The sequence below is a fragment of the Phycodurus eques genome, chromosome 3 (assembly GCF_024500275.1).
Source record: "Phycodurus eques isolate BA_2022a chromosome 3, UOR_Pequ_1.1, whole genome shotgun sequence".
In the NCBI taxonomy this organism is placed as follows: Eukaryota; Metazoa; Chordata; class Actinopteri; order Syngnathiformes; family Syngnathidae; genus Phycodurus; species Phycodurus eques.
Genome location: NC_084527.1, coordinates 26866771 through 26879140, shown reverse-complemented (window position 1 = coordinate 26879140; position 12370 = coordinate 26866771). Strand labels below are relative to the sequence as shown.

Below are 12370 nucleotides of genomic sequence, written 5' to 3'. Positions count from 1 at the left end.
TCTTCAGAAAGCTCAGAAATTTAGTTGTGTGTAATAATGTGAAATGACACAGGGAAAAAGTATTGAACACGCCAACTCGTACTTGCTTATACTTTATACAAACGCCTTTGCTTGCAATGACAGGTTCAAGACGCCTCCTGTATGGAGAAACTAGTTGCATGCAGTGCTCTGGTGTGATTTTGGCCCATTCCTCCACACAAGCAGTCTTCAAATCTTGAAGGTTCCGTGAGCTTCTTTTATGAACTTTGAGTTTCAGTTCTTTCCATAAATTTTCGATTGGATTCAAGTCGGGTGATTGGCTAGGCCATTCTAGCAGGTTTATTTGTTTTCTTTGAAACCAGTTGAGAGTTTCCTTGGGAGTATGTTTTGGATCATTATCGTGATAAAATGTCCACCCTCGTTTCATTTTAATCATCCTCGTAGATGGCTGCAGATATTTGTCAAGAATGTCTCGGTACATTTGCCCATTCATCCTTCCTTCAATAATGTGAAGTTTACCAGTACCATTTTCTGAAAAGCAGCCCCACACCATCATGTTCCCACCGCCGAACTTCACTGTTGGTAAAGTGTTTTTAGGGTGATGTGCAGTGCCATTTGTCCTCCAAACGTGGGGTGCAGTATGGCATCCAAAGAGTTCAATTTTGCTCTCATCAGACCGGACGATATTCTCCCAGAATTTAACAGGGTTGTTCAAATGTTGTTCGGCAAACTTTAAACGAGCTTGGGCATGCTTTTTTTTTTCTTCCAGCAATGTGGTCTTGCGTGGTGAGCGTGCACACAGGCCATGGCGGCGGAGTACATTACTCACTGTTTTCCTTCTTACAACAGTGCCTACTAATTCCAGTTCCTTTTTAAGCTCTCCACTGGTGGTCCTTGGCTCTTGGACAACTCTTCTGATTATTCTTTTTTTATTATTTTTTAATCCGTTTATTTGAAAGGGGACAACGCAATTTCATAAAACACATGAAATACACATGGTTAAAAAAGCCAGAATTAGCCAGAAGGCTAGTTTTTATCTGTAGTCCCCTGGCCATGATGTAAAAAAGCAGTAAAATACATCTACAAGACAATATAATACAGGATACATAATCAAAGACTTACTATACTCTTAAGAGAGAATAAAACCACAAATCATTTGATCATAACAAAAAAAATAAACATCATAACATACTTGTCTTTTAGTGTTGGCAGCTATAGGTGTTAACTAACCACATTTTCAGTTTTTTTGTGAAGGCCTTGTATGTTGTAAGCAGTTTAACCTCCTCAGGTACTGAGTTATTCTTTGCACTCCTCTGTCAGAAATGTTGGAGGAGCACCTGATTGAGGCAAATTTATGGTGGTATGCTTGGCTTTCCACTTACATATTGTTATATTGTATGTATGGATTACTTGGGTTGTTCCCAACATCGAGTGTAAGTTTCATGTCAGTAGCACTTGTGTACATGCAATGGATACAGAAAGTGTTCAGACCCCCTTAATTTTTTCACTAGTTGTTATATTGCAGCCATTTTCTCAAATCATCCCCTCACCCCCTCATTCATGTACACACAGCACCCCATGTTGACATAAAAAAAACGAATTGTTGAAATTTTTTTTTTTCTTTTTTTAAAAAAAGGAAAACTGAAATATCACACAGCCGTAAGTATTCAGACCCTTTGCTGTGACACTCATATGTTTAACTCGGGTGTTGTCCATTTCTTCGGATCATCCTTGAGATGGTTCTGCACCTTCATTGGAGTTCAGCTGTGTTTGATTATACTGATTGGACTTGATTAGGAAAGCCACACACCTGTCTATATAGGACAAACTGAGCAATTGGGGGAGAAGAGCCTTGGTGAGAGAGGTGAAGAAGATCCCAAAGATCACTGTGGCTGAGCTCCAGAGATGCAGTCGAGAGATGGGAGAAAGTTCTAGAAAGTCAACCATCGCTTTATGGCAGAGTGGGCCGAAGGAAGCCTCTCCTCAGTGCAAGACACATGAACGCCCGCATGTTTAGTTTGCTAAAAAAAAAACACCTGAAGGACTCCAAGATGGTGAGAAATACGATTCTCTGGTCTCATGAGACCAAGATAGAACTTTCTGGCCTTAATTCTAAGCGGTATGTGTGGAGAAAACCAGGCACTGCTCATCACCTGTCCAATACAGTCCCAACAGTGAAGCATGGTATTAGCATCATCATGCTGTGTGGGTGTTTTTCAGCTGTTAATTACAGTTGCTTTTTTGGAATTTCCATGATTACAATTTTAGTAACATTTGAAAAATAGTTTCAAAAGCTCAGATTTTATTTTCATATCACTTCCTCCTTCTAAAGCAGACGCTTGTGATTGGCTCTTTCTGATCATGTGCCATTCTGCTACTGTCTCAAACAGTAGCAAAACAACATATTTTTTGCAAATTTGACTTACGATTCAGTCATGTTATTCTTCTCTATGAACCAGAAACTATCCTGATAGCCAGCAAACAAAACACAAATGCAGGCTATCATCATTTTTTTTTCTGCGCCCCCCCTCTCTTTTTGCTCTCTGCATTGCAAGTGGAACAAATTACACCTATCCTTATTGACAATGGTACGCTATGGTAATGGTACGGGCCAGTGTTCCTACGTAATCCTCTGGTAGCCAGTGTCTCGCTACTATGAAGATGAACAAATAAATCACAGTTACGGTGCAACAGTATCTTTGTAGTTTTTCGCTTTAAGGTTTCCATACTAGGCAGGTCCCTTCTGTCAATCTGATTCACTCTTCAGTGAGTGTGATTGCTCCAATCAATGTAAATGATCAGGCAAATCACCCTTGTAATCATTTAAAAAGCAGATCCAAAAGGTTCAGCTTCCATAAGTGATAAGAACAGTATGTCTTGAAGATGTATGTTATGCTGTAATAGTTATAGCCACATATTCTCAGTCAATTTTATTTACAGCTTTTTTTTTTTTTTTTTTTAACTTGGTACTTGTGAATAGACTGTGTGTTTCTGCGTGCACGGTTGAGGAGCTGTGCAGGCAACCGCACCAGAGAATTCCTGTATTTGCCTCTGCTTTGTCCTTTGACCTCCTAGGCTTCAACTGAGAGTGGGGGTTAACCTTAGGCTATTTTGTGTTTGTGTGTGTGGGTGTGTGAAGAAAGAGTGCACATTTACAAGTGTGCAGTGTGTGCGCGCACGCGGCTAAATGTGTTTGTATGTGCACCGCGGTCTGAAAAGGCGGGGGGTTGGGTTCGCGAGTCAAGAAGGAGGAAGATGCAACGAACGGTCAGCAGTTGGGGAGAAACAGGAATAACTCGACTATGCTACTAAACCTTTGATTGAGGAATGGATGCTGACTGCCCCTCGAATTATATATTTGTCAGCACACTAACAAATGAGTAAATGCATTCATTGTCGAAGTAAAATGCGTATTTAGGGGTTGCTGTTTTTTTTTTCATGAGAACATTGCCGAATTGGAAGAATTCATTTGGAATGATATTCAACATAAGTGGCAGCATGGTGTGTTAGTGGTTATCATGACTGTCTCACAGTCAAGAGGTTCTGGGTTCGATTTAGTCTCAAAGTGTCCTACGATTAGCTGGCGACCATTCTAGGTGCACCCCGCCTCTCGCCCCCAAATGAGCTGGGATGGGCTGCAGCTCACCTTCGACCCCAATGAGGACAGGCGCTGTAGAAAATGGATGGGAAAAGGTAGCGCATGCAGCTGGTGAACCATACTTCATCTTCAGATCAGTATAATCCTTTTCAAAGATTTGTGAAACAGCTACATTCACACAGGAAGTGACTAGAAGAAAATGTTATCTCTTCATAAAGCACATTTAAATAACGTCAAAATTGACATGAGATGAGGAGAGTGTTTTCGCCGGAACGACATAACCGCTGAAATCCTAAGAAGCAACTAGGATGGGTGTGTTTTTCGCAAATTAGACTGTTCAAACCTGTTGTGTCCTGTCTGTTAACACTCACAAGAAAACAGGAATTTCCTGTAGGATGAGCAACACTCACCAGCCCTGCACCCATTTATTGTACTGCTTATCCTCATTAGCTTTATGGATGATTATGGATGAGCTGCCGCCTATCCCGGCTGATTTTGGGAGAGAGGCGGGGTACACCCTGGACTGGTCCCCAGCCAATCACAGGGTCGTATAGACTAACGACCATTTGCACTCGCAGTCACAGCGAAGGACAATTTTGTCTGCATTGAGCCTAAGAAGCACGTTTTAAGAACGTGGGAGGTAAATACAGTAAATACATTAGACACCATCTTGTGTGATGAAAAACACTGGCATGCGTCCATTGAATTTGTTCAACCGGAATCAACCATCCATCCATTTTCTGTGCCGCTTCTCATCTCTCGGGTCGTGGGCGCGCTGGAGCCTATCCCAGCTAACTCTGGGCGAGAGGCGGGGCACTCCCTGAACTGGTCGCCAGCCAATCGCTCAGCATCAAACAGTAGTTAGGAAATTAATCCCTCGTATATAGCGATGAGATGCTGTTAATATCAGGACATAGAGGCAGGAGCACTTGTTAGGGTCGACTAACACTCGAAGTTTAAAAGAAAGGACACGTGGTTTGTTTAGCCACAAACAGGAAATAAGGGTTGTGATCAGCGCTGTTCAGACCCGTCCTGTCTTGTTTTGCTCTTTGGGTGTTTCACGCAACCCCCTCAAGGCGTTCCTGCAAAATGCCGCTTGTTTGTTCACTAAAATTTGTTCTTCATACTTTTTCATTCAGATGATTCATGTGAGGGGAATCTATAGTTCTAAAAATGTAGCAATTTGTCATTACTTGATAGGCCCTGCACCATACCCAGGCTTATGCAATGTGAGGTCAGTCCGTTGCTGAAAGGTAATCAGGCATTTTGAAAGAGCTCTCCAAATTGCAGCCATTGTCTTTCCAGAGGTTCTCTTGTTGTTGGGTAATAGAAGTTTACTGCCTCCACATTTCTGAACCCCTGACCTCTGGAAGAACTCTCGCTCGTTTCAGTTAACCATTTTTTACTCTTTGATTTGACTCTTTCAGCATACGCAGTCTATCCACTGATAGCTTTCCTTCAGATTCTGCTCCGTGCGTTTACTGTTAATTAGTAAACTCAACCTTGCTAAAGTAAGATTTTACTCGCACACAAAATTGCATTCTAATCATCATTTTTAGATACTTGACAAGATCAGGATAGTCAAGTATTTAATTTTTTTATTTTTTTAAATCAACATGTCACAAACGTGTTGGTGTTGTTCTTGCTCTAATGACAATGATCTATCAATAACACTCCCCCACAATCCCGCCATCTCTGCATTCTGACCTCCGTGTGGATGCAGTAAGCAAGTACTTATTGCCTGGCAACCACCTCTTCTTCTACTTCAGCCAACATTTACATTTAACATGCTAAACTGTGGCGCAGGTTAACACTATCCAGCAGGATGCACGAGTCATTGAAATTATTGAACTGGCAGAGCTTTTTTTAAAGCAGCAGTGTCCATATTTTTTTCAACAAAGGCTGCATACAGTGAAACTGTAGGAAATGGGGACCATTTTGATATTCTTTTCCCTTTTTAAAAAAAATAAATATTTTTATTAAACACGCTAGAGCCAAGGCCAAGATATACTAAGCAGTTAAACACATTTTGGTCAAAGAAGCAAACAGCAACTTTTTGTTATAGGTGATAAATAAAAAAGATTACGATTTTTCTCGTAAACCTCTTTCTAAGTGTGCCCCTCATCCATTCCAGTGAGGTTTGAATTCCTTCCGCATTTAGTTTCACATTTAGAATAAACTGTGGGCCACTAGAAAAGAGCTGCATCCAAAGGCCAGACCGGACACCACTGTGGTCTATGCTTATAATTTATTCTGTGTATTCTGGTCAGGCAAGTGGAGTTTAAATTAAAAAAAACAAAAACAAAAACAAAAAAAAAACGTACTTTAACGTACTTCATATCTAGTATGTCTGCATTAGAGATTGAAACCGCTAAAGTGAAACATGATTCATTTCGGGAAACTGGTCAGCCTTTGATTTGTTCAGATTTTGAAGAACATTTTTTTTTTTCCTACAGGAAACAAATAAAACTGGATAAATCCACTCCAAATAATGTAATCATTGTTGACCAGTAAAACCTAAAACAATACATTACTCAATCTTACTTTAATAACATAAGGCATACTATAAAAACAACACGTTAACCTTCAATTTCAAGTAACTAATATACAGTATATGGTGATGCTAGAGTCTTACTACTTAGAGTGTGAGAGTTTACGTCACGTAATTTCTGGTACATTAGTCAAATACTAGCAAATACGCTGCTCACAAAAACATTAGGATATTTTGCTTTGGGGTGCAATCTCCGGATGAACCTAAAATGCACTATAACCTTTACAATTGAACTTAATTAGACCTTTGCTACAATTTTGAATACACGTACAACTGTTCAATGTTTAAGTAGACTTTAAATAATTTAATTTGAAAAAAAAAAAAAAAAAAAAAAACAACTGTAAATTTGTAGCGGGAAGGCCTGTAATTTGGAGTGATTTTACAGTGCATTTGCTGAAATTGAATTTTCACAGTATATTACCGTATTACGGACAGTATGTTACTGGGCCTCTTTTTCGAGACTGAATGGCATATCAATCTGGACTCAGCCCACACGTTCATCATGACAGCCAGTTAGTATCGAAAAGTCCTGTTGGACTTCATCTTCTGGTTGGAATGATGAGGAGGTTTTGCTGTCCAAAGTCAAGGTAGTTACAGTACGTCTTCACTCAAAAAGGAGTCGCGTGAGAACTTGGACTGATTACGAAGTGTTGACATCAAAATTGAAACGTAAGCCCTCAATCCTGTGTAAGATGCTGGAGTCGGGGCACGTGAAGGGATGATGGTCCCGACTTCCATCACGTGAGAGAAAATGTGGTTTGGTTGTGGCTCAGTTGGGAGAGCGAGTCATTCACTAATTCACTAATCAAAGGTTTGAATCCAGGCTCATGCTGTTGAAGTGTCCTTGGACATGACACTGAATCCTAAATTACCCCCAGGTCAGCATTGTAAGTGAGAAACTGTTCTCAATTGCTTTACCTGGTAAACAGAGGTAATTATCATACTGTTAAATTAGTTTATTCATGCTAACCAAACATTGACTGTTAATTTACCTTCGAGGGATAACTATTGAAGTGTTTTACAATTATTTAAAAAACTGGATTGGTTAGCACATCTGCCTCACAGTTCTGAGGACCCGGGTTCAAATCGGACCTCGCCTGTGTGGAGTTTGCTTGTTCTCCCCGTGCCTGCGTGGGTTTTCTCCGGGTACTCCGGTTTCCTCCCACATCCCAAAAACATGCATGGTCCCCGCAGAGTTGTCCAAAGCAATTATAATGGTTTTGGTATTTAAACAGTCCTCTTAATCATCATCATTTTGACATCATCACACCAAGTGATCAATACTACCTCGCCGTTGCGAGTTTTCAAACAAGATGCTCTCCGAGGGAAATGGCCGCCGAGCTTAGCGTGTCACAGTGTCATCAACAGGTTGCAACAGATACAGTGTACAGAGAGAGTGACTGGAAGAGTCACAGAAAGGCATAGACGTGGACGTCCTTTGACATTTTTGTTGTGTTTTTTTTGCCATTCAGCTAATTGTTTGAGAACAGCAAGTGATGTGAAAAGAAACACTGAACGCATACATTCAAAAGTTTAGAGATGGTCAAATTAAGTTGACCTTTAAAGGTTATAGTGCATTGAGGTTCAATTTCACCCAACATCCCTAACTGGTTGTGCATAATGTACCGTATGAACTCATTTTGAATAATTGATAATAGACAATTTCTTCATATCCGCATTTCTCACACTGCTTTAACATGTTTGCCTATTTTTAATCTGAACTGCACATGTTAAGAAAAAGAAAAAGTTTACTTCCACAATTATTATTTCGATGGGAAGTTGGACTATAATAATACGACTACTAAGACGACCAGGTCCACCTGCAAGTGTCTATCCTGCCGAAGCGGCGCTCTCGGGCCGCTCTCCCTGACTGCGCGTAGCGCAAACACGCCTCTGCTCTCGCGTAAATACACACAGAATCGCACACGTGACCCGTGTGACGTCAGCAGAGGGGATTTCCCGTAGCATATGAGCGCGAGCGTCAGGCAGCCACTACAAATGCGGTGTCACCGTGGGACTGCCTAGCCTCGCCTCGCCTCGCCGCAGTTCACATCTCTCTCTTTCTTGGTGGTCTCCTCAGTCTACCTCTCACTCGCTGTCTGTTTCACCTCCTTCCGATGTGTCGTCGCCAGTTGGATGCAGACTTCATCTTGCCGGGCGGCGACATCCCGTTAAGCGTGTGCATGTAAATGCTGCGCGCAGTGTTACCAAACAGACAATTCTGCAGCTCTTTTAATCTTCATTCCCATTTGAACAAAGCGGTTGAGTTCCAATATCTACTTCTACCTGGTGACAGATTTGGACAAAACATTGTCTCATTGTGGTGATGTCTTTGGCGATCATGTGCACTGACTAAAATCCGGTTTGTAAAAGGTACATGATATGACGCTAGGTTCTTTTTTTGCCGGTCATCAAGTGAGGAACGGTTTACAGATTATGTATGTACACCTGGTGATATATAATCTTGGCACCATTGTAATCTGTCTACTTATCTTTTCTTTACTCATCATCGCTTGCTTCGAGTCAGCATGGAGGACTTTGCTGAGTAATGGTGCTTTTTGAAAGGCTGTTTGCAGTGGTGTATACATGTGTGTTTGTGTGTGTGTGTGTGTGTGTGTGTGTGTGTGTGTGTGCACTGTGTAGTCCAGTCCAGTCCAGTTATTGCAGGCAGCCCTAACACAGATGGTGCTTGATACCACATACCAGAGGCATTGTTTAGGGAAGGTGAGCTTGAAGAGATAATTGACAGGAGACATAGAGATTACCCATTCCCCCCCCCCCGCACATTCACACACGCACACACCTTCCCGTCCACCTTTACTCCATATCTTATACGTCAGCCTCTCTTTTACGGTGCTGAATAACGCACACACAATGACCTTTTCCTTTTTTTGTTTTAACCTCCTTTTTTACTATCGTTCATTCCTCCTTGTAGCTGCACTCCCTTGCGCTCCTTCAATTTCACCCTAGCAGCAAAGCCCAGCCTGGCTTCTGATTGGTGGACAGGCTGCTTTTGTGCGCTGTGTCTAACGTGACATCTTGTGTATGTGTGTTTACGTACGTATATGTACATTTGTTCAGCAATGTGTATGTTTGAAGGGAGAAAGAGGGGGAGGCGCCCGTTGAGATGGCGTTCAAATTATGTGTGCAGAAAAGGGGAAAAGAGACAGCGTGTGAGCGTTTGTGTATGTGCAGAGTAGACTTAATGGTGTACTAGCACAAGGGATTGAGAGCAAGGGAGGGGGTAGAGTGAGAGAGCAAGGGGCAGAGAGAGAGAGAGAGAGCGAGAGAGAGAGAGAGAGAGAGAGAGAGCGTGTGTACGAGGGCTCCGGCAAAACCAGATTAAAAACACAAGATGGCTTCCTGAATGAGCTGCTGGAACACAGCGCGAGAAGAGAGAGAGGGAGGGAGAGAGAGAGAGAGAGAGGGAGAGAAAAAAAACTGAAAGAAGAGCGTGTAAGAGAGAGAAAGAGAAGAAAGGTCTGGAGGGATAGAGGTGAAGACGAGGGGGAGCTGGAGTCTTGGCTCCCGTCTGATGGGGATTCTGCAAACGGACGAAGGAATACAAAGCAAGGCAGCTGTGAGACTTGGAGGGTAAATATTCATCACTATAGATCCACTGTTTGAGGATTGATAGGTGGGTGGCAGAAAAGGAAGGGGGGGGGGGGGGGGGGGGGGCGGTCGGCGGGACCGGGGAGCATCTCGGGACAAAACACATCAATGTGTTGCTGTGTAGACAAGGGGAGCAGCCTGTGGCAAATGACACGATGCTTTTGTTTTAACTGTAACCAGCCCCACTGCGAGGGCTGCTCAATCTGGTTCAGCCTCATTCAGTAACACGTCGTGCAGTTGGTCGAACGCATAAATTGAGATGCCTGCGCCAGAGATATTCCATAATTGTGTATTTAAAATGAGCGACATGTCATTCTCTGTTCAAGCAGAAAGAGGAAATAGCGACTTGTCAGAGCCCAAATCAGGGATAATACGTTTGTGTGCTGTTTGATGACAGGAATAACAATGAGTTAGGTTGACAGATTTGGATTTTTTTAATAGATAAAGCCACTCCGCTTAATGGCAGGTGGTTTTGAAATGGCCCCTGTCGCATTATTCTATTGATTGTTATTCTCCCTCCCCTCCCATTCCTCTGTCCTTCCACCCTTTTCCTCCCCCGTGTGTTAAATGGCTTGAAAGGTGCGATATTCGGAAGACAGCAGTCCAGGCTGTTTGGGGCACCCTCAAGTGGCAACTGAGGTAAGAAAGGACATCGAGTTTTGTTGCCCCGCTTGTGTGTCGCCGACATGTCAGCTGCTGGTGCGTTAGCTCATTAAAGCACCACGGAGGTGTAAATGTGCTCATTTGTGCACAGCCACGACAGCGGGATCATTTATCTGTTTGCATGCGTGTTCTCACCGTTTGTTTTGCTGTATTTATGTATTGCGAATAGAAACCTAGAACCGTAGACAATTACTGTCCAGTTCGCTGTTATGTCAAAGTCCCTGACTAAAACAGGGTCGCATTATGTTGGCCCAAAAGTGTAGAACACACCTGTTGGTATCTGTGTTTCCATATCTGATTTCCATTTCTTCCAAGTGGCTTTAGTAGAAGTTGAGTTCCATCTCCAAGCCGCTGTGAGCCTTAGTGATGTGTAGCATCGTCCTCAGTTTAAAGCGTCCCACGCTGCCCGCTGATTGGCGCCAGCGCCAGGCATGTGTAGATACAAGAGGCCGAGGAGAGAAGGAGGGAAGAGGAGGAGGAAGCCTACATTCTGGCTCAGGAGCCGGGAGGGGGCGCGGCATCCTTCCGAGCGTAGGTTCTGGAGTCAAATGAGGTAAAGGGAGTAAAAGTTAGTGGGTCACGCATGCGCACTGCTGTGTCTGTAAAGCTTACCGAATTGCAGCGTGTCACTGGTGAGATCCGCGCCCGGGACTCAACAACGCGTGTTTTTGGCGGGTATGAGGTTCAAGCCGCGAGTGTTTCCGACGGATGATTGTTAAGGACATAGCAAACAAGTTGTCGGAGAAAAACGTTCTTGGAAAAAGAGACTGCCATCATGTGGACAATAATGCACACAACTCTAAATCCTACCAAAAATATGTCTTATTTCTAATCATAATGTACTGTATCTGATTACACTCAAACTAATAATAATATCACCTAAAGAGTAAAGTTATTTTGAGACAATTTTCACTTGTTTCAAGCTCATTTTTACTTTACATAATGTAACTCATTTCCCAGCCAACGCAGCTTGGCTGTTTAGGCATGTTCTCCCCGTGCCTGCGTGGGTTTTCTCCGGGCACTCCGGTTTCCTCCCACATCTCAAAAACATGCGTGGTAGGTTGATTGAAGACTCTAAATTGCCTGTAGGTGTGAATGTGAGTGTGAATGGTTGTTTGCATGTGCCCTGCAATTGGCTGGCGACCAGTTCAGGGTGTACCCCGCCTCCTGCCCGATGATAGCTGGGATAGGCTCCGGCACGCCCGCGACCCTATTGAGGAGAAGCGGCTCAGAAAATGGATGAATGCATACTGCAAGCCCCCCAAAAATTGTCAGTGGACTTTTTTTTTTCTGATTGCAAATTTCTCTTCCCTATTTCAAGTGAAATTGTGCTTGAAACAAGTGAGAATTGTCGAAAAACAAGTTAATTTTTTTGCGAAAGTTTAAGTGTCATCGGATTAGTTTGGACTACAAATAAGACCATATTCTTGGTCAGCTTTTGAGTTTTTGCAGTATGTACATCAATGTCTGTGTTGAACTGCAGTGGATTATACTAACAGCGGTCTAAAATGTATATGTGTATATACAGTATATGAATAATAGAAGTCATATATGAATTCCACCTCTATAGGATACATTGCACTTCTGCAGAACAATCTGGTCAGCATTGTGTTTTCTTACTTGAATAAATTGGTGTACTTTGCCTTCATTGCCTTCCTGAGCTCCTGTTGTTGATGGTTACGGTTGCTATGCTCCTCAATGGTTCACTTTAGTTTATCAAGTGAAGATCTTTGTCAGCTGCTGTCTGCTTACCATAAAGCAAACGCTACTTCAAATAAGACTACTCACATAACTGGTTATGCTTTGAGGCACGGTGGATGCCTGGTCAGTCCATCTGCCTCACAGTTCTGAGGACCGGGGTTCTAATCCCGGCCTCGCCTCTGTGGAGTTTGCATGTTCTCCCTGTGCCTGCGTGGGTTTTATCCGGGTACTCCGGTTTACTCCCACATCCCCAAAATATGCGTGGT

General features: G+C 42.8%; 1 protein-coding gene across 3 annotated transcripts in view; it reads left to right on the top strand.

The window, feature by feature from the left end:
- tet3 (tet methylcytosine dioxygenase 3) overlaps positions 1-12370 on the top strand; it is a 54041-nt gene that overhangs the window by 998 nt on the left and 40673 nt on the right. Inside the window, exons 1-2 of one of the 3 annotated variants that reach the window (XM_061672948.1) lie at positions 9350-9722; positions 10320-10379. The exons of 1 other annotated variant lie outside the window; for it this stretch is intronic. The gene's annotated coding sequence lies outside the window, so the exon portion shown is untranslated. Of the gene's footprint in view, positions 1-9349; positions 9723-10319; positions 10380-12370 lie in introns of those variants that run through there. One more of the 3 variants, XM_061672946.1, reaches the window with a different exon arrangement.